Below are 21,570 nucleotides of genomic sequence, written 5' to 3' on the forward strand. Positions count from 1 at the left end.
GCATTGTACCTTGCAAACAAAGGCAGGTCCCAATTATACTACAGACCCCATGTCTTTGAGCAAAGGATACCACGTGTAAAAGAGCTGCAGTGTACACAGCTGTGAGTTGGTGAATTCAACAAAAGCTATTGTGGTTCAAGGGTTGCAGATCTCAAACCCATTTGTTTACAGAAAAGTAAAAAGGAGGATGCCAACTAAAAGGGCAGGGGTAATGAATGAAATATGTGCTGTCCGAGGCGGGTGGCCTCCACAGTCAAATATGTCAATCATGTGGTTCCCTAAACTGCTGTGGCAACAGGTCTTAACCCTCCGTGGTCCATAGAGGGAATCAAGCCATAAAACACATTGAGACTTTGTACTCAACTACCAGCTTATGGAAAAACCATTTCTCAAAATGTAACGCAGTAACACGCAAACATTTAAAGACATTTTACGATTATTTTTTCCCCCCATCTACGCATGCATATAAAGGGCCAGTACAGAAGAAATGAGATATTTCTTAATAAGTACTGCAAATTACAGGCCCCTTCAAATGAGCACTCCGGCCCCATTACAGTTTCACCTCAATGAAGTTAAGGTTTGCTTTAATGTAGGCTCAGCTAATAGGCAAGGACTAGCTTGGGTAGTCAGTGATAGGCTGAGAGCCAAACCAGAGAGTTTAGAAAAACTTACTAAGTGGGCTACAGACACAGCTAGTCTATTGTTTTCAATCGACCCCCATTCATGTTGTTTTCTGAAAAACGCATGTAATAGCATTGCACAAAATTGATACTGATAGGCCAATGAAGTGTTAATCTGTATTATGGAACCCAGGGTGGGTTCGTTTTCATACAGTAATATCGGGAAGCATGAAGATAACAGCATTATAGTCAGAGGCTGATGTACTGCAATGGTCTGTTAAAATATAAAGTGATTTTAAATACATATACACGATGGCTTTCGAAGAGAAGAAAATGACTATAGAAAGTAATGTATCATTAGGAAATTTAGCTGAATGAAAAAGCTGAAAACACAGTCTGCTTCTATTTAACCTTGAATTGCCATAGAAAAGAGTACTAAATGATATTGCCTGCATTTCATAAAAAGCATTGCTTAAAAATGCTGGCTTGAAAGTTGCATTCATTCCTTAAATCGATAAGTGTAACACTACAAAGCAGTAAATGAAGCATGCTATGGGATAAATAAAATAGAAGTCCAGTCACAGCATGAGTCAATGAATGTTCCTACGCTTCCTTCGAGTGTTCCCCAGCGGTTCCTGCCGCGATCTGATCAGGACCCTGGGATTAACAGATGCATGCCTGATCTTTTTACAAGCTTCATTTTGGCTGTTATGAACCATTTGAGACCAGAAAATCAACTGTCTGCAAGTGAAAGGGTAGGTATAAAAGTTATATGCTGGTCCAACATATACCAACCCACCATGCATAACCCCTGCATTCAGGACTGGTCACTACCATTCCATCATTACCCGTCATAGGAACAAAACCACTTAAAAATAAATGGGTTGACAGAAGAGTGAAAGCAAGTATACAGGTATATACACCAACACACATTGCTTTGTTCCAAAAAAAAAAAAAAAAGTTTTAAAAAAACAACTTATTTTTACAGAAGCATACCTCCCAATGGTCTCTGTTTAGTAAGGACAGTCCCTATTTCGGACGCAAATCTGTCTGTCCCTCCAAATAATGGTTTTCAGTACACACTGTAAATTTCTAGTGGACAGTCACCAAAACTTTAGCTTAATGAAGTAGTTTTGGTGTATAGATCATGCCTCTTAAGTCTCACAGCTCAATGCACTGCCATTGAGAAGATAAATCACTTTGCTTATGCAGCCCTAGCCACACCTCTCACAAAGCCTGCATTAAAAAAAAAAAAAAAAAAAGACTAAATCAGATTTTAACTTACTTTACGTTTTCATCTCCTGCTCTGTAAATTGAACTTTACTTACATACAGGAGAACCCCACAATGTCTAGTAAGCTACTACAGAGCAGAAGATACATGTCACTTCGGGTTCACGATGGCTGTGCAAGTCACATGCAGGGAGGTGGGACTAGGATGTCAAACAAAGTGATTCAACTCCTAAGTGACAGAATTGAGCATTTAGACTCCAGGGGAGTGATCGATATACCAAAACTGCTTCATTAAGATTAAGTTGTTTTGGTGACTACAGTGTCCCTTTAACTTGCCCTCAGAGCTTCCAGCCTCTCACTGCTATCCAAAAGTTAGGCAACTTCAGAATTTTCTAAATGATGGCAGAACTGCTCTGAGTGCCTAGGAGAGACCCCAAACAGTTTGACAGAAAACCTGTAAAATGCACCCAAAGACTCAAGTAGCTGTAGTGTTTATAATTGAATAAAACTTTAAAAATCACCTTTAACTTGTGTTAAAGGGACACTATAGGCACCCAGACCACTTCAGCTAATTGAAGTGATCTGGACACAGTGTCCCTATTGCCGTTAGTGTTGCAATGTTAAACATATTTACATTGCAACACAGTCTTCCTCCAGTGCCTGTCTCCCAGATTTTTCTGTCAGATTTTTCCCATAGGAAAGCGCTGCAAGGGAGTAAAGGTAAATTGAACTACTTAAAGCAGCTCTGTCACCGACTGGGGTCTTTGCATTATTTGGCAACATTGCTATTTTGGCTCTGATGGCCATGGAGCAGGGGAAGATTTAATAGCCTGAATCGGTCCCACATGGATGCCGCCATCCTCTTCCTGATGCTTCAGTAGCCAGCAGTCCAGCGCTATACTCTTGCACATGCGAGAGAGTACAGCTCTGGGGTCTATGGATTCTCCACAGAAAGTTTCCCTACAGGTAGATACGGCAAGGTTGATGGTGATAGCTTAGCCTTGTGCCAAGCCTTGGTAACTGTAGGAAAAATACTAAGACAAAGTAGGGAGGGACAAATTCCGACACAGTCACAGCATTTCATAAAGGTTTTATCTTTGTGAAATACTCATTTTGGAGAGGGCGTGACAGTCACTTTAAATTTCTTTAGGAATAGCGGCACCTAAACCTCTAACAGGACATTATAGCTTTCATATCAGCAAATACCAAATAAAATCTTATTTTCCATTATTGTTGTGAAAATTTAAACAGCAGCCCCAGTGGGAGGGGCTAATATGAACTAACAACAAGGCTATGCCGTCTTACTCTACCCTCTTCCAGATACATTTGGGTTTTATTCCACATCAGTTGTAACTGATTTTAGATAGATACAAATGAGAGAAATTTGGTCTTTGCAGCCTGTTTTTATCACATGCTTTATGATCCCAAAGCATTATGGGCTTTGTAGTGTTACATGCTGCTGGCTACACTGTTTTCCAGTTGCCTCTGTAAATACAACATAAAAAGGAAGTTCTAATTTATGTGGTTTTCACAAGAAGGTTTAAAAAAAAAAAATGTAAAAAAAAAATATTAAAATGCCAACTGGAGTGTGGCTCAATCGATCCCATTAATATCACAGGAAGCCACGTACCCATGCTTCAAAATATCCCAAGTACACATCACTCAGCCATGACATTTTCTAAGGCAAGCCACAAACACACAGAAATAAATCAGAATTTCAGATCAAACTAAACATCTTCAAGTCACCAACAATGAATGAGAACCAGCAGATAATGTGACCCTTTCAGGCAGTTTTGGTCTCCTCTAACATATATATGTAAATGGATTGCATCTGTTCCTTCCAGATATATGATGCTTCTAAGCAGGGGTGCTCACGCCATCTGTGCCCCCCACCCCCTAACCCATTACTAGTGCTTGTAGCTGGTATGGCCCATACATTTCTCTCTATAATGCATTCTCAGATATTCAGTCTAACCTCATGCATAAAACAATCTGTACTTTATCACTGGACACATTTTATCCCCAGTTACAGTAAGGATGCAATTGTCACAAATAACATACTTGGCAGGTAAACCGCTGCAAACAATACAGAGCATCAAGCGTTACTGTATTCTGGCAGTATCCAGTCATCCGCACACTAGAGTAAGGAATGTTGTTCTTATTTCTTCTGAATACCCAAACTTGGGGCAGAAAATAATAAACACCAGAGTTTCAATGAAGGAGATTTATTCCACCACGGTGAACACGGCAAGTTCTCAACCTAGTATTTTCTGGGAGACCATGCTAGGTTGAAACGTTGCCGGGTCCATCGTGGTGGAATAAATCTCCCTTATTTTTAGAACTGGTGGTGTTTTTTTTTTGTTTTGTTTTTTTACTGCATTGGTGGCGATTGTAAAGAGGCTACGAGAGCACGCACCCAGCTCTAATAGTGCCAATCCCCTGGCATCAATTCTACAAAATGGGGTAACCACACTTAATCAAATTTTTGCCCTATTTGACAAGTTGTCCTGTGACACGAGGAGGGCTCACTTATAGATTGAAAGACTGTTATAACAAAAATATGAAAAACAATGGCCATTGTAGAGAAGCTGCCAAGCTGTCTTCACAGCTCCCATATATATTGCAGGTGATATTTAGAGCAGCTGCAGTGGGCAATAAGTCTCCAATCGTTCCATTCCTGTACTTTTCATGTGAAAGACAGAAGTTGCAATCTGCTAATTCCATCCACCCATCAATAAGGACTGTAGTCAAGCTCCGATTGGATATGCCCAGCTCCAATGAGAGATATATATATATATATACACACACACATATACATATACATATACATATACATACATACATACACACACATATTCTGCAATATAACTAGCTCCGTCTCCTATCCATCTACATCCAAGACATGCCATCTGTAATAGTTTCACTCCGATCACATGCTTGTCATGTGGAAGCCACTTTGGCATCACTGAGTGAGAGGAGACATTGGGCATGTGCATCTCATGGATACACTAAAACAACAACCGCCACAATGAAACACTTTGGAAAGCCTTCGATCCAAAGCTGCATAGTGAGTCTATAGGGAAGCTTATCTGAATAAGTAACAGAGTAGGTAACAGTCTATGTGTTACCTGTATTAAAAAAAAAAAAAAAAAAAAAAAAGAAGAAGCTGTCTGACCTGTCCAACAGTACATGTAACGGACAGTCGCTGCATTATAAATTCATGTTGATGCAAAATAATGAAGTATTGCAGTTTCTTGTAATACCATTTACTAACAAATGTTAAAGGGACACTATAGTCACCTGAACAACTTTAGCTTAATGAAGCAGTTTTGGTGTATAGAACATGCCCCTGCAGCCTCACTGCTCAATCCTCTGCAATTTAGGAGTTAAATCCCTTTGTTTATGAACCCTAGTCACACCTCCCTGCATGTGACTTGCACAGCATTCCATGAACACTTCCTGTAACGAGAGCCCTATTTGGGCTTTCTTTATTGCAAGTTCTGTTTAATTAAGATTTTCTTATCCCCTGCTATGTTAATAGCTTGCTAGACCCAACAAGAGCCTCCTGTATGTGATTAAAGTTCAATTTAGAGATTGAGATACAATTATTTAAGGTAAATTACATCTGTTTGAAAGTGAAACCAGTTTTTTTTTTCATGCAGGCTCTGTCAATCATAGCCAGGGGAGGTGTGGCTAGGGCTGCATAAACAGAAACAAAGTCATTTAACTCCTAAATGACAGTGAATTGAGCAGTGAAATTGCAGGGGAATGATCTATACACTAAAACTGCTTTATTTAGCTAAAGTAATTTAGGTGACTATAGTGTTCCTTTAAGGGACAAGCTTTCGGGAGTTCCTCTCCTTAGCAATATAAAGCATTTCTGACCACAGCAAAACAAGAAAAACTGCAAAAATCCCAACATTTTGCCTAAATAAGAAGTGTGGAGGCAGGGAGCACGGTGGAAATGGAATTGAACATAAAACCTTTCCAGATATCCGTTAGAAGAAGCCGTGTGTAAGCTACAGTGATGGGAGCACATTCGTAAAGGACAAAGTGAGCATAACAGAAGGTATACGTTAAAGTACTGGAAATGCAGTGATGGCAGAACAGGTTAAAAAGAACACCCCATCATTTCAATGCAGTGGTCCTGAATGTTTAACCCTTCAAGGGAAACATTGCTGTTTTGCAGAAAGTACAAAGTATACCTTGACCAGTTTAACGTGCCTATAGTGAAGCTATGAGTGCAATGTCACGTGACATGGCAGCACACGGGAACGGATATAGACAAAAAATGGGATACAGCTGAATAACTAGAAAAAAAATATAAAACACATAGTGAAGTACATTAACAATAATTGGATTTAACCCACAAAGATTGCACTCACGAGATAGTGTAGGGTAATGCGCCTTTAAGCCCACACTGGGCTAAAATGGTATTTGCCTTCCACGGATCGGTTGCTCTGTCTTTCACAGGAAATGGAAGAATGCCAGTTGAAATGTAAAAAATATTTTTCTTTATTCAAAAGGCAAAATAGCCTTGAAAGATTCAATCAGTAAAATTATTTAAAATAACTGCAATCTAACGCGTTTCGTCCAAACAACTTGGACTTCATCAGAGAAAATTCTGCAGTTTTAACAATCACATAAAATACAAAGCATGCATAATCCCACCCCCAACAGAGTCCCTTAAATACAACCAGTCCGTGTGTTGATTGGAGAATTCTCTCCTGGAACCACTTCTCCCATTAGGGTATATTGCCTCCAGATGGCTCTTGTTTTGTAATTCCGCGGCAAAAAGACATAGCCGTTTTTCATCCGTCTAGCTTATCAAGATATGCGTTCCAAATGTCCGTTTCCGGTTGCGTTCCAAGCGCATACTTCCGGTTGCGGACGGCGACGTACGTCATGACGTCAGCGTTGCGTTCCAAATGCGGCATATGCGTTCCAAGCATGGAACAGCCACTTGAACAGTTAAATAACTGAAAAAAATCTCAAAGTAATCGCAATCAGTGATCAGACTTTCAAATTCAAAATAAAAACTTATAAATAACAAAGAGATACATCATCATTCAATAGAGCTGTAGGACTTTCATCTTCTGCCAATTGCTATAGTATAAATATATACATAGACTCCAAAAATTATAATGAGAAAAATTATATATGTGTACACTAAAAAATAAATAAATATAAATAAAATGAACTAGAAATGAACCAAAAATAAATGAATAAAATTAAATAAAAATAAAAATAAAAATAATAAATATAAAAATAAAAATAAAATAAAAATAAATAAACAATTAAATGAAAATAAATATAAAAATAAATATAAATATGAAAAAAATGAAAAAAATGGAAACAAAAAAATAATAAATAATCAATGATAAATAATGAAAAATAATAAAAAAAAATATAATAAAAAAATAAATAAATAAATAAATAAAAAAAATATAAAAAAATAATAATAAAAAAAAATAATAAAAAAATATAATAAAAAAATAATAAAAAAATATAATGATAATAAAAAATAAAAAATAAAAATAATAATGAAAAATAATAAAATATCAATCTAAAGAGAAAAAACTTTTTATGTGGCAGAAGGTGGAAATCCCCCCTAAATTCCAAGGACATCTTTAGAAAAAAAATACCCTTATACCATGAAACTGGCCAAATCAACATCTATATTTAAACCTTTGGGTGTTAAGGTATCCAATTGATATATCCAATAGGTCTCCCGTTGTGCTAGTTTCAATTCCCTATTTCCTCCTCTCCAGTGGGCGGGCACATGTTCTATACCACAACCCCTAAAATCCCTCCAATTAAAGGCCTGGCATGTATTGCAGTGCACTGGCACTGAATGAGTTGAATGAGCACACGGGAACGCAATGAAGACAATGCTTCGTATAGGGAAGGCTAAACATGTGAGTGGCACTCACTGCGGATGTGCATCAGTTTTCCAATGGACCATCATCTGAGAAAGCCAGGCCTTCTTGACGACGCTGCGGGCAGAGAAGTACACTGCTCTAAATAGGGGCACTATAGCTTTAGGAATACAGCTTTGCATTCCTACTGCTATAATGTTCCTTTAATAAGCTGTTCCATGAGTGCAGTGACAGAAATAAACAGAATAATATACGTGCACCATGTTACAGAATGCAGAGCGGCTGTCATTTTATAGAATATGTACTTTGGGTGTCATTTTATCAAGCAGTGTATATGCAATATACATTTGCAGTATAATTAAGTATGTAATCGTAAACTGTGTGGCTGTACTGTCAGGATTACATGGTGTATTATGGAAGGTTAAGGAATCAGTAGGGACTGTTGTGACAAACAGAATAAGTGTATTAACCCTTTAACACTGTTAAGCCAGTAGTGTGTCAGAACGCCCTGCAGATTTGGTGCGTTCATGGTTAAATCCCTGCTCACACCAGGTATCAATGGATACCAGGGGCTCCCCACTGTCTTCAGGGGACATTTTTAGAGGCCTCAGACTTTTAGAGGAGCGGTTTGCGGTGCTGGAAGCCAGCGTCGCAAACAGCTCTTAAAAAGGAATTTAAATGCCAACTAAAAGATTGCTGTGTTGGCAAGGTTACATCCCTGCACACACCACTAACCCCAGGTATCAATGCATACTTGGCGCTCCTCTGAATTTCTGGGGCCAATTGCCAATTTTAGTGGCCCCAAAATGTTTGATGAGTTGCATGCAGAGTTAAATCCAATAGATATCAATGGATACCTGGGGCAGCTTTTAGTTGAAGTCGGTGCTGCACATAAGTCTTTAACTTGATTAATAAAACCGTGGCTTGGCGATCGCCCTCGGTTTTGGTGTGCAGGCAGCTTTGTGGAGACCCTCCTTGGTCTGAAGCGACACTGGCAGAGTCTCCCAGCCTATTCCCTAGAAGTTTGGGGTTGATGCTGGGCTTAGCCCGATTCCTAGCACCAATCTCTGTATATTCAGCTGGGAATATATATATATCTTATTGAAGGTTCAGCAGAGAAACTGCAATGTTTATATTGCAGGGTTAAGACTGTCAGAGTCACTAGAAGAGCTTTCTGCAGCTTCACGTAGTCTGACTCCGTGAAAAGATGCGGGACGTCCTAATGCTGTGCATGCGGACATCCAGAATATTTAAGTCTCGCATCGGAAATCACTGAGTTAATGCGTTCGTAGGAGGAAGGACTAATGCGCATGCTGACTTCGGAGGAGGAGCCAGCGGCGAGGTCCCTTGCCACTGGAATCAAATCAGTGCAAAAGTGTTTTTAACCCTTTATTTGCTGCTGGGGTGTAGCAGAGGTGTTATGACGTTCTAACAGTGTTCTTAAGTGGTTAAAGTACAGTAAATATCAGTGTTGTAGCATTTATAGGAGCACACTATGCAATGCATTCATTTTACATCATATAATATACTGTGGCTTCAGTAACTAATATAATGCATATTGAAGGCAGTGAGTTTTAGAGAAAGGGCAAAATAAAGCAGGATGATGTAGGGATAATTGTGGGTTGTATATCAGCAGGTGTGATAGAAAACAGTGTATTATAAAGCACTGTGCATTACAGGTAAATGGCTTCATGTAATGCACTGTGTATTATAGATAGCTAGCTATATATAAACCATTGTGTATTACAGATAGATGGTTTCATATAAAGCACTGTAATACAGAGGGATGGTTTTGTATAATGCACTGTGTAATACAGATAGCTAGCTATATATAAAGCACTGTGTATTAGAGAGGGATGGCTTCATATAAAGCAATGTGCATTATAGTTAGCTGTTACAATAAAAAGCATAGTATATTATAGAATATAAAGCACAGTACAGTAGACAGTTGGTATACTAGGAGCACAGTATATAATGAATATAATATGATTTAAAAAGAACAGTATACAAGTTTAAATCACAGTATATAACAAACCACAATACAAAATATCTAGCACAGTATAGAATGAATACAGAGGACACTAATATAATACTATACTGTATATTCGTAATGAATACAGAGCACAGTATATTATATTTATAGAGCACAGTATATATTATAATGAATATAAAGCACAGTATATTAGATTATAATGTTTATAGAGCACAATATATTAGATTATAATGTTTATAGAGCACAGTATATATTAGTTTATAATGCACAGTATATTATATTATAATGTATATAAGGCACAGTATATTATATTATACTGTTTATAAGGCACAGTATATTATATTATACTGTTTATAAGGCACAGTATATTATACTATAATGTTTATAAGGCACAGTATATTATACTGTTTATAAGGCACAGTATATTATACTGTTTATAAGGCACAGTATATTATACTGTTTATAAGGCACAGTATATTATACTGTTTATAAGGCACAGTATATTATACTGTTTATAAGGCACAGTATATTATACTGTTTATAAGGCACAGTATATTATACTGTATATAAGGCACAGTATATTATACTGTATATAAGGCACAGTATATTATAATGTTTATAAAGCACAGTATATTATACAGTTTATAAAGCACAGTATATTATATTATTCGGTTTATAAGGCACAGTATATTATATTGTTTATAAGGCACAGTATATTATATTATAATGCACAGTATATTATTTTTATAAGGCACAGTATATTATATTCAGTTTAGAAAGCACAGTATATTATATTATGTTTATAAATCACAGTATATTATATTATAATGTTTATAAAGCACAGTATATTATAATGTTTATAAAGCACAGTATATTATATTATAATGTTTATAAAGCACAGTATATTATATTATAATGTTTATAAAGCACAGTATATATTATAATGTTTATAGAGCACAGCATATTATAATGTTTATAGAGCACAGTATATTATAATGCACAGTATATTATAATGTTTATAGAGCACAGTATATTATAATGCACAGTATATTATAATGTTTATAGAGCACAGTATATTATAATGTTTATAGGGCACAGTATATTATATTATAATGTTTATAAAGCACAGTATATTATATTATAATGTTTATAAAGCACAGTATATATTATAATGTTTATAGAGCACAGCATATTATAATGTTTATAGAGCACAGTATATTATAATGCACAGTATATTATAATGTTTATAGAGCACAGTATATTATAATGCACAGTATATTATAATGTTTATAGAGCACAGTATATTATAATGCACAGTATATTATAATGTTTATAGAGCACAGTATATTATAATGCACAGTATATTATAATGTTTATAGGGCACAGTATATTATATTATAATGTTTACAATGCACCGTAGATTATATTATTGTTTATAAAGCACAGGATGAAGGCAGTGAGTGAGAGCAGCACATGGCTCGGTGTGAGATATAAACAGGGCGGTGTCACAGACTGAATTACTAAACATGAGGTTGGAGGGGAGAGAGGGGGGGCTGCTCGCCGCCATATTACAATAATGGGCGCCGCCCCCTCCCTGCTTATTCTAATGAGCGGATCCCGGGTCTTTAACCCGCTGCCTGCCGGCCGCAACACGGCCACTAACCGCGTCTGCAACTCCCACCATGCCAGCAGGATAGCCGAATTACAGTCTGCCCCCCCCCTATTACCTGCATCACGCAGCGCCACCCAATCTGCCCCCCCCATATTACCTGCATCACGCATCGCCACCCAATCTGCGCCCCCCCATATTACCTGCATCACGCATCGCCACCCAATCTGTCCCCCCCCCATTACCTGCATCACCACCCAATCTGTCCCCCCCCCCCATTACCTGCATCACCACCCAATCTGTCCCCCCCCCCATTACCTGCATCACCACCCAATCTGTCCCCCCCCCCATTACCTGCATCACCACCCAATCTGTCCCCCCCCCCATTACCTGCATCACCACCCAATCTGTCCCCCCCCCCATTACCTGCATCACCACCCAATCTGTCCCCCCCATTACCTGCATCACCACCCAATCTGTCCCCCTCATTACCTGCATCACCACCCAATCTGTACCCCCCCCATTACCTGCATCACCACCCAATCTGTACCCCCCCATTACCTGCATCACCACCCAATCTGTACCCCCCCATTACCTGCATCACCACCCAATCTGTACCCCCCCATTACCTGCATCACCACCCAATCTGTACCCCCCCCATTACCTGCATCACCACCCAATCTGTACCCCCCCATTACCTGCATCACCACCCAATCTGTACCCCCCCATTACCTGCATCACCACCCAATCTACCCCCCCAAATACCTGCACCCCCATCACACAGCACCACCCATTACCTGCATCACACAGCGCCACCCAGTCTGCCCGCACAGCGCCACCCAATCTGCCCCCCTATCACCTGCACCCCCACCACACAGCGCCACCCAATCTGCCCCCCCATTACCTGCACCCCCCCATTACACAGCGCCCCCCAATCTGCCCCCCCATTACCTGCACCCCCCATCACACAGGGCCACCCAATCTGCCCCCCCCCATTACCTACATCACGCAGCGCCACCCAATCTGTACCCCCCCCCCATTACCTGCATCACGCAGCGCCACCCAATCTGTACCCCCCCCATTACCTGCATCACGCAGCGCCACCCAATCTGTACCCCCCCATTACCTGCATCACGCAGCGCCACCCAATCTGTACCCCCCCATTACCTGCATCACGCAGCGCCACCCAATCTGTACCCCCCCATTACCTGCATCACGCAGCGCCACCCAATCTGTACCCCCCCATTACCTGCATCACGCAGCGCCACCCAATCTGTACCCCCCCCATTACCTGCATCACGCAGCGCCACCCAATCTGTACCCCCCCCATTACCTGCATCACGCAGCTCCACCCAATCTGTACCCCCCCCATTACCTGCATCACGCAGCGCCACCCAATCTGTACCCCCCCATTACCTGCATCACGCAGCGCCACCCAATCTGTACCCCCCCATTACCTGCATCACGCAGCGCCACCCAATCTGTACCCCCCCATTACCTGCATCACGCAGCGCCACCCAATCTGTACCCCCCCATTACCTGCATCACGCAGCGCCACCCAATCTGTACCCCCCCATTACCTGCATCACCACCCAATCTGTACCCCCCCATTACCTGCATCACCACCCAATCTGTACCCCCCCATTACCTGCATCGCCACCCAATCTGTACCCCCCCATTACCTGCATCGCCACCCAATCTGTACCCCCCCATTACCTGCATCACCACCCAATCTGTACCCCCCCATTACCTGCATCACCACCCAATCTGTACCCCCCCATTACCTGCATCACCACCCAATCTGTACCCCCCCATTACCTGCATCACCACCCAATCTGTACCCCCCCATTACCTGCATCACCACCCAATCTGTACCCCCCCATTACCTGCATCACCACCCAATCTGTACCCCCCCATTACCTGCATCACCACCCAATCTGTACCCCCCCATTACCTGCATCACCACCCAATCTGTACCCCCCCATTACCTGCATCACCACCCAATCTGTACCCCCCCATTACCTGCATCACCACCCAATCTGCCCCCCCCACCCATTACCTGCATCACACAGCGCCACCCAATCTGCCCCCCCCACCCATTACCTGCATCACACAGCGCCACCCAATCTGCCCCCCCACCCATTACCTGCATCACACAGCGCCACCCAATCTGCCCCCCCACCCATTACCTGCATCACACAGCGCCACCCAATCTGCCCCCCCCACCCATTACCTGCATCACACAGCGCCACCCAATCTGCCCCCCCCCCACCCATTACCTGCATCACACAGCGCCACCCAATCTGCCCCCCCCCCACCCATTACCTGCATCACACAGCGCCACCCAATCTGCCCCCCCCCACCCATTACCTGCATCACACAGCGCCACCCAATCTGCCCCCCCCCCACCCATTACCTGCATCACACAGCGCCACCCAATCTGCCCCCCCCCCACCCATTACCTGCATCACACAGCGCCACCCAATCTGCCCCCCCCCCACCCATTATCTGCATCACACAGCGCCACCCAATCTGCCCCCCCCACCCACTGGCTGTTAATTTTAAAGATGCATTCTGTGGAATTCTTTAATTGGTGCTATTGCCATGGAAACCATCACAGTACCACTTTCAGAACTATGTGGCCAGTTGCCTACACCCTCCGTCAGAGTCCAGGATTGCTGGCCTAGATGGTGTACACTCCTTCCATTTCTCAAGCCTGTCCTCCAACGCAAGTAGCATATTCGAACAGTCATCACCAATCTGCATCAAGCAAAATTAGTTAATAACTTAGCGGCTGGGCAATTCAATCCACTCTATCCTTATTTCTTTTTGAAAAACTTTATTTTTGCAGCAACACAAAGATGTTAAGGACCAAATTCCTTCTGGAATAAAAGGGAATCATGTCATGTGTCCTTTAGGGGTTTTTAAGGAGTGCTCTAGCACTGCCACTCACACTAAGTAGACATATTGTTTTCATATTCAAATATTTATTGAAATTTTTCAAGGGGGTAGGGAGGGATACAGAAAGAAGAAGGGGGTTAGGGGTAGGGTTACGGTTAGAGTAACATTGATACAGCTCGACATAAAGCGTAGTGCGATAACGCTTATTGATACAGAAGCATAGTACAAGTAGACATATTGTTTTATAACTGTTTGACTTCTTAGCTGGGGTCTGCCAGTTCCCCCCTCCATAACAGCCGACAGAGACGGAAGCTGTCTGAGCCAAGACAGAGGTGCAGCGCTAATCTCAATGGCCTACAGCTTGCTATCAGCCAATATTGTAGCCCTGCAGAGCTTTGCTCAGAAGAGCCAACGGAAGCTCTGGCTCTGAAGACTTATGGAGACCGTGAGTGGCACCCGGTAGACTGTCATGGTATTTGGAGTGTTCTTTAACTTTTATAAATGAATATCAAGCGTACTTGAAAGAAGACTTGTGTTAGCTCTCCAAAATATTTACTTAAAAATGTGTTTGTCTATGCCAATGTATTTGGCTCAAGTATTTTATCATTCCTGTCCTGCAATTTTATTTTAATGTTTTGTTTTTTTCCATTATATATTTTGGGTTGTCTTGGTTGAGAATCAAAGCAAAGTTGCCAATGTATAAATAGGAGGATACTTCCCAAATAGTTGACAAGCAATGATTCCTAAAGCCATACTAGTAGCAGCATAGTTTTCATGATACTATAGGTGTCAGTATGAAATGACCACCTCCTACAGAAGAGTATATAAAAACGTCTGCAATTTGGTTTCTACTTCATCTAGCCTTGCCCTCCCAATTTACGCAGTGGAAACTGAGATCTTGGCCAGGAGGCTTCCATACATACATTTTTACCAACATAATACAGAGTGCACAAACAATTACCCCTGTAACCAGGGACATGACCAAATAAATGGCTTAACAAAGCATAATAAAAACAAGAAGCTTAAAACATCATAGCAAATATTCATTCGCCTAGTGGGCACAGCAGGAGCCTCATTTTAATTATTAGCTGTCAGACTTCCCAACAAAGCATAAAGCCAGCCTATTATTTTGTTAATAAAAAAAAAGTGGAATCTGAGTTCCGAGGTCACTGCAAATGACCAAAGTGACATCTATCATCGTTCTATAGAGACACACGGCATCTATTATTACAGACACACGACAGTCAGACTGTGGATGGGTGTGATATATGGCAGTTCATAATGCAATAATTATTCAGAAGGCTCCACCGCTGGCCTGCAGCACCTTGCACACACACCACCAACAGCTCTGAGTGTCATTACTTCATAGAGGGACAGTTTTAGGATTTAAAAACATATAACAGCATCTTCCAAACACTGCCAGAACATACACTGCAGACCTGTTGAAAAAGTGCATTTTGTAGAGATGTATATTACATTATGCAAATCTTTCGGCGATTCAAAGCTCTAGCTTGAAAAATTCAGAAACCATATAGTGTGGAGAAACGACAAGGTAACTGAAATCACTAGGACAGAATAGATAACATAGAATAAGGGTTGATTTCTCTCTCCCCCCCTCCACCCCCCTAGCATTTCAGCTATTTTGGACTATAATTTACAATTCCTTTGTCAATTGTCCACAATTTCCAATACTCCAATATGCAAATCCAAATATCTTGAGAGCAGAGCGTACATGTAAGATATGTGATTAAAATATTGCAAAGATACACTATTCAGATTAATCAAATGTTAGTCATTGCAACACACCTAAAAATATAAAACTTCATTATTGTGATTATTAAATGTTGCACACACACAGAACATGTACAAAGGGGAGAATCACATGGAAATATATTCTAATTAAAAGTTACAAAAACTAGTAAAAACAAAAAACGTATATTAAATCTATTCATCAAGCAGAAATCTATTTCTTGGCTTATCTTGGTGAGATGTACAACAATGTATGTGCTTCATTTTCTAAACACCTTTGTTCAAACAGAACACTGGCCAATCGCCCACAAACCAACAGAACTGAGGAAAGTCCCTCCGACAGATTATTAGCTTTTCTCCAAACGTGGCTATTTTGCCTAGCATGTGAGAAAATTTAATTTTCAAGAATTAAATCTGAATAGAAAATCTGAAGCACAAATAGCCAAATTTTGACTACGACTGAGTTAGAGACTTTACAGATCAGATCAATTTTTCCCTCTGCTTTTCCACTCGGATTTAATTCGTAAAAACTCTGAGTTAAGTGAATAACCCGGAGTGATTGGGACTCCAAGAGTTGCAGGTCTGAATCCCAGCAAGGCAAGTCCAACCTTTAATCCTTCAGAGGTCAATAAAATGAGAACCATAGGTTTGGATAATAAAACATAGACCCTGGAAGTACTAGCGACATGCTAAATGTGCCCATCCTGGTTAATCTTATTTTACAAGTCAGCAGTTAACTGAATAAAACTCATTACTTAATGAATAATCTCTTAGAATGGAGTTAATTAAAATACCTTTGTAGTTTTGTTTATACAAATCTAGGCCTTGAAAACGAATATGCATAACCAACAGTATATTATAGAGCAAACATTAAAAACACGAAAAAAAATTTTTTAAAAAAATAAGGAATAAAAAAAAAATTACAAAAATTCTCAGACAGTTTACCTCTATTCCTCCTCAATTTGATTTTGTACACTTGATTAGAGAGGTAAAAGGGATTGAACCCAATCCTTTGCAAGGGCGGTCGAGAATGTCACAGTTAATATACGGACACTTTTATCAAAGGGTGATCTCAAAATTACACTGACAGAAGGGACTTGCAACCCAGACCAACCAAGCGTCATGTCCACTATTGGCTACAAACATGACAGACAAAAGAATATGTTGGCATTTTCTGCACACATTCCTAAATCAAAAAGCATGGCAAATGTGATCAACAGTAAGCACCAGTAGGATGAAGAAGGAAAAAAATAAACATCGCTCAAATTAGCCGCGCTGTTTGTAACAAACCAGAAAAAGAAATATATGCATATATACACACAACTTTGGTGTAATGTTCCCCATAATTCGCTTCACCCTTGTAAAATAAATACACAGATCACATCTTTGTCCCTCTGATTGCACATAAAATGATTTCTTTAAAATTAAACCAGCAATCTATAGAAGGAAGAAAGGGTTGGGAGTGCACAGAGGCCCTGAAATTTGATTTCATTTTTTTGTCTTTACAGGTTCATACATGTTCATCCACGAATGTCATACATGCGGCTTTGCTTTATTGTAAGGTAGTGATTGCTAAACTGGGAACGCCCCACAAGAAGGAGGGGGAAGGCAGGGGTGTAACAGAGCTACTTAGGTAATTTAACAATTAAAACTACTTGAATATGTTTACTTTCAAATCCCAGATATGTAAAAAAAAAAGAAAAAAGCACCGTCAGTTAAAGAGCCCTCCAGATGGTCAAAATAAACCCTCTGCAAAGACCAGGTCATCATCTGCCCAAAAGAAACCAAACAGCATTGGATTTATTCAAGTGGCTCCTTGTCCCTTTAAAAGTATGCTAAACTCAGAGCATGGAAATGAATATGTAAAGTAAGAAATGGCAGTGGGAGGAAATCAGGTCTCAAAACAGCTGGAAATAAAGCAAGATATGGACAGATATTCATAGCTCTAGGACAAGCCACTGTCACAACGTTTTAGTATAAAAGCTCGTTTTGGTTTAAATATGAAGTATGTAGGCATTTTCAGTGTAGATACTTCTTTTTACATCTTTCGCACAGAAGTAGACTAGCGAATAGTCCTAAATTCAAAGCTGGCCAACAAATTAACCCTTTCAAACCATATATACACTTCATTTAATTTTACGAATAACTTAATAGAAAAACTTACACCACAAATTACATCAACCTAAATGCACACACATATGAAATTGTATACAATATTTACATTGTCCCAAAATATTATCCATAAGAAGCAAGATAAACATTATACTATTACAAAGTAGCCAGTCGTAAACTTAAAATTTTTTTTTTTAATATTTCCTAAAATTTATATATTTTTTACATGCAGTAGACTTGCATATTTCATAAAATTGCCCGCAACGCAACATCCTGGCGCCCTCGGAGAACACAACAGTACGCTTCATCGAGGAGGCATTGAAAAGGTTAAAACTGCAGCCGCTCTTTTTTTTATTATTATTAATAATACTTCTCATCTCCACCCCCCCCCACCCCAAAGCTTTCCCTCTCTCCACCTTTTAATATATTAATTTATTTTTTTTTACCCCTTTTTTACCTGACGTATCACCCACCTTAGCTTCCCTTTGACTGAACCAAAATTTTGCAAACAATAATAAAATCAATATCATTAATAAAATTTTAAAAAAAAAAAAAAAAAAGTAGTAACGCTCAAAGAAATATCCCTTTGCAACGCTGCGGAAACACTAAAAATAAATAATAAATTATATATATATATATATATATATATATATATATATATATATATATACACACACACACACACAATGGTGTTCTAATTTTAATATGCGATACATTTGTACCGCGCTCTGGAATTTGTTGGTGCATTGGCCAATATTCCCCATTAGCCTGAATAAATAATAATAATAATAATAATAATGGGGGGGGGGGGGGGGCATGTTGGATAATGTGTGAATATTTAACCTGTCTCCTCCATTGTCCCCCAGCAGGCTGTGATGGGGTGAGAGGGGATACCCCCTCTGTCCCCCCCCTGCCCCCCTTGGCCAGGCTCACCCTCCCCATACAGCATGCTAGCTGGGGGCTCTCTGTGTGTCACTGAGCCTTATTCCTTATTGATACCCAAATCGCGATCTTATTTGTTTTGACCCCTCTCCCCCCCACCCGCGGTAATTAGAATAATCCGGAGTACTAATAAATTATGCTAAGTCGGCGCTGTGTGTATGAATATGAATATGTAAAATGCGGTAATCATTACCTGCTGCTGCTGAACTCTCATCTTGACTCGCTGCTCCTCCGTCCGCCATTTTGAATATTTTAACCAAAATCACCCGGCTGATAAGCCCTCCCCCGCCTGCTCCCCCCTCCTCCCGTCACCCTCCGGCTCCGCCCTTACAACAAACCTGGCGATTTTTTTAATTTTTTTTTTTTTAAACCCACAGCTTTATTGACATAGAGACAGAAATATGCATTTTTTTTTTTTTTAAACAGCCCCGCCCCTATGGTTACTGTGAAGGGTGGAATAGGGCGGGACTGATGTGACGCGGGGTGGGTTGGGCCGCGCGTGCGCTAGCGCGCGGGAGCTTCTGCTGTGTGTGTGGCAGGTGCCGAGTGGCGGGCGCGCGCTTCAGTGACGTCACCCGTCATCCGAAGGTGACCGTTAGGGCAGTGGCAGTGCGGCGCATGCGCAGAGCCGGGAAAGGCTGGCTGGGGGACAGGTGTGGGCAACATGAGGCAGATTAATATTATATATCATATCTCAAACTAGAGTACTGTGTGCCTTATACTGTGTAATAACTGGGCTAGAATACCGTGTGCCTTATACTGTGTAATAACTGGGCTAGAGTACTGTGTGCCTTATACTGTGTAATAACTGGGCTAGAGTACTGTGTGCCTTATACTGTGTAATAACTGGGCTAGAATACTGTGTGCCTTATACTGTGTAATAACTGGGCTAGAATACTGTGTGCCTTATACTGTGTAATAACTGGGCTAGAGTACTGTGTGCCTTATACTGTGTAATAACTGGGCTAGAATACTGTGTGCCTTATACTGTGTAATAACTGGGCTAGAATACTGTGTGCCTTATACTGTGTAATAACTGGGCTAGAGTACTGTGTGCCTTATACTGTGTAATAACTGGGCTAGAATACTGTGTGCCTTATACTGTGTAATAACTGGGCTAGAATACCGTGTGCCTTATACTGTGTAATAACTGGGCTAGAATACTGTGTGCCTTATACTGTGTAATAACTGGGCTAGAATACCGTGTGCCTTATACTGTGTAATAACTGGGCTAGAATACCGTGTGCCTTATACTGTGTAATCACTGGGCTAGAATACCGTGTGCCTTATACTGTGTAATAACTGGGCTAGAGTACTGTGTGCCTTATACTGTGTAATAACTGGGCTAGAATACCGTGTGCCTTATACTGTGTAATAACTGGGCTAGAATACCGTGTGCCTTATACTGTGTAATAACTGGGCTAGAGTACTGTGTGCCTTATACTGTGTAATAACTGGGCTAGAGTACTGTGTGCCTTATACTGTGTAATAACTGGGCTAGAATACTGCGTGCCTTATACTGTGTAATAACTGGGCTAGATTACTGTGTGCCTTATACTGTGTAATAACTGGGCTAGAGTACTGTGTGCCTTATACTGTGTAATAACTGGGCTAGAATACTGTGTGCCTTATACTGTGTAATAACTGGGCTAGAATACCGTGTGCCTTATACTGTGTAATAACTGGGCTAGAGTACTGTGTGCCTTATACTGTGTAATAACTGGGCTAGAGTACTGTGTGCCTTATACTGTGTAATAACTGGGCTAGAGTACTGTGTGCCTTATACTGTGTAATAACTGGGCTAGAGTACTGTGTGCCTTATACTGTGTAATAACTGGGCTAGAATACCGTGTGCCTTATACTGTGTAATAACTGGGCTAGAGTACTGTGTGCCTTATACTGTGTAATAACTGGGCTAGAATACTGTGTGCCTTATACTGTGTAATAACTGGGCTAGAATACCGTGTGCCTTATACTGTGTAATAACTGGGCTAGAATACTGTGTGCCTTATACTGTGTAATAACTGGGCTAGAATACCGTGTGCCTTATACTGTGTAATAACTGGGCTAGAGTACTGTGTGCCTTATACTGTGTAATAACTGGGCTAGAGTACTGTGTGCCTTATACTGTGTAATAACTGGGCTAGAGTACTGCGTGCCTTATACTGTGTAATAACTGGGCTAGAGTACTGCGTGCCTTATACTGTGTAATAACTGGGCTAGAGTACTGCGTGCCTTATACTGTGTAATAACTGGGCTAGAGTACTGTGTGCCTTATACTGTGTAATAACTGGGCTAGAGTACTGTGTGCCTTATACTGTGTAATAACTGGGCTAGAATACTGTGTGCCTTATACTGTGTAATAACTGGGCTAGAATACCGTGTGCCTTATACTGTGTAATAACTGGGCTAGAGTACTGTGTGCCTTATACTGTGTAATAACTGGGCTAGAGTACTGTGTGCCTTATACTGTGTAATAACTGGGCTAGAGTACTGTGTGCCTTATACTGTGTAATAACTGGGCTAGAGTACTG

At 40.6% G+C, this 21,570-nt stretch overlaps 1 protein-coding gene across 1 annotated transcript in view; it reads right to left on the reverse strand.

Annotated features, from left to right (window-relative positions):
• The window catches only part of POU2F1 (POU class 2 homeobox 1), a 109,216-nt gene extending 89,952 nt beyond the window's left edge, over window positions 1–19,264 (reverse strand). Inside the window, exon 1 of the mRNA XM_063446557.1 lies at window positions 19,230–19,264. The gene's annotated coding sequence lies outside the window, so the exon portion shown is untranslated. The remainder of the gene's footprint in view (window positions 1–19,229) is intronic.
• Window positions 19,265–21,570: the final 2,306 nt, after the last annotated feature.

Source organism: Pelobates fuscus, chromosome 1 (genome assembly GCF_036172605.1).
Source record: "Pelobates fuscus isolate aPelFus1 chromosome 1, aPelFus1.pri, whole genome shotgun sequence".
NCBI lineage: Eukaryota > Metazoa > Chordata > Amphibia > Anura > Pelobatidae > Pelobates > Pelobates fuscus.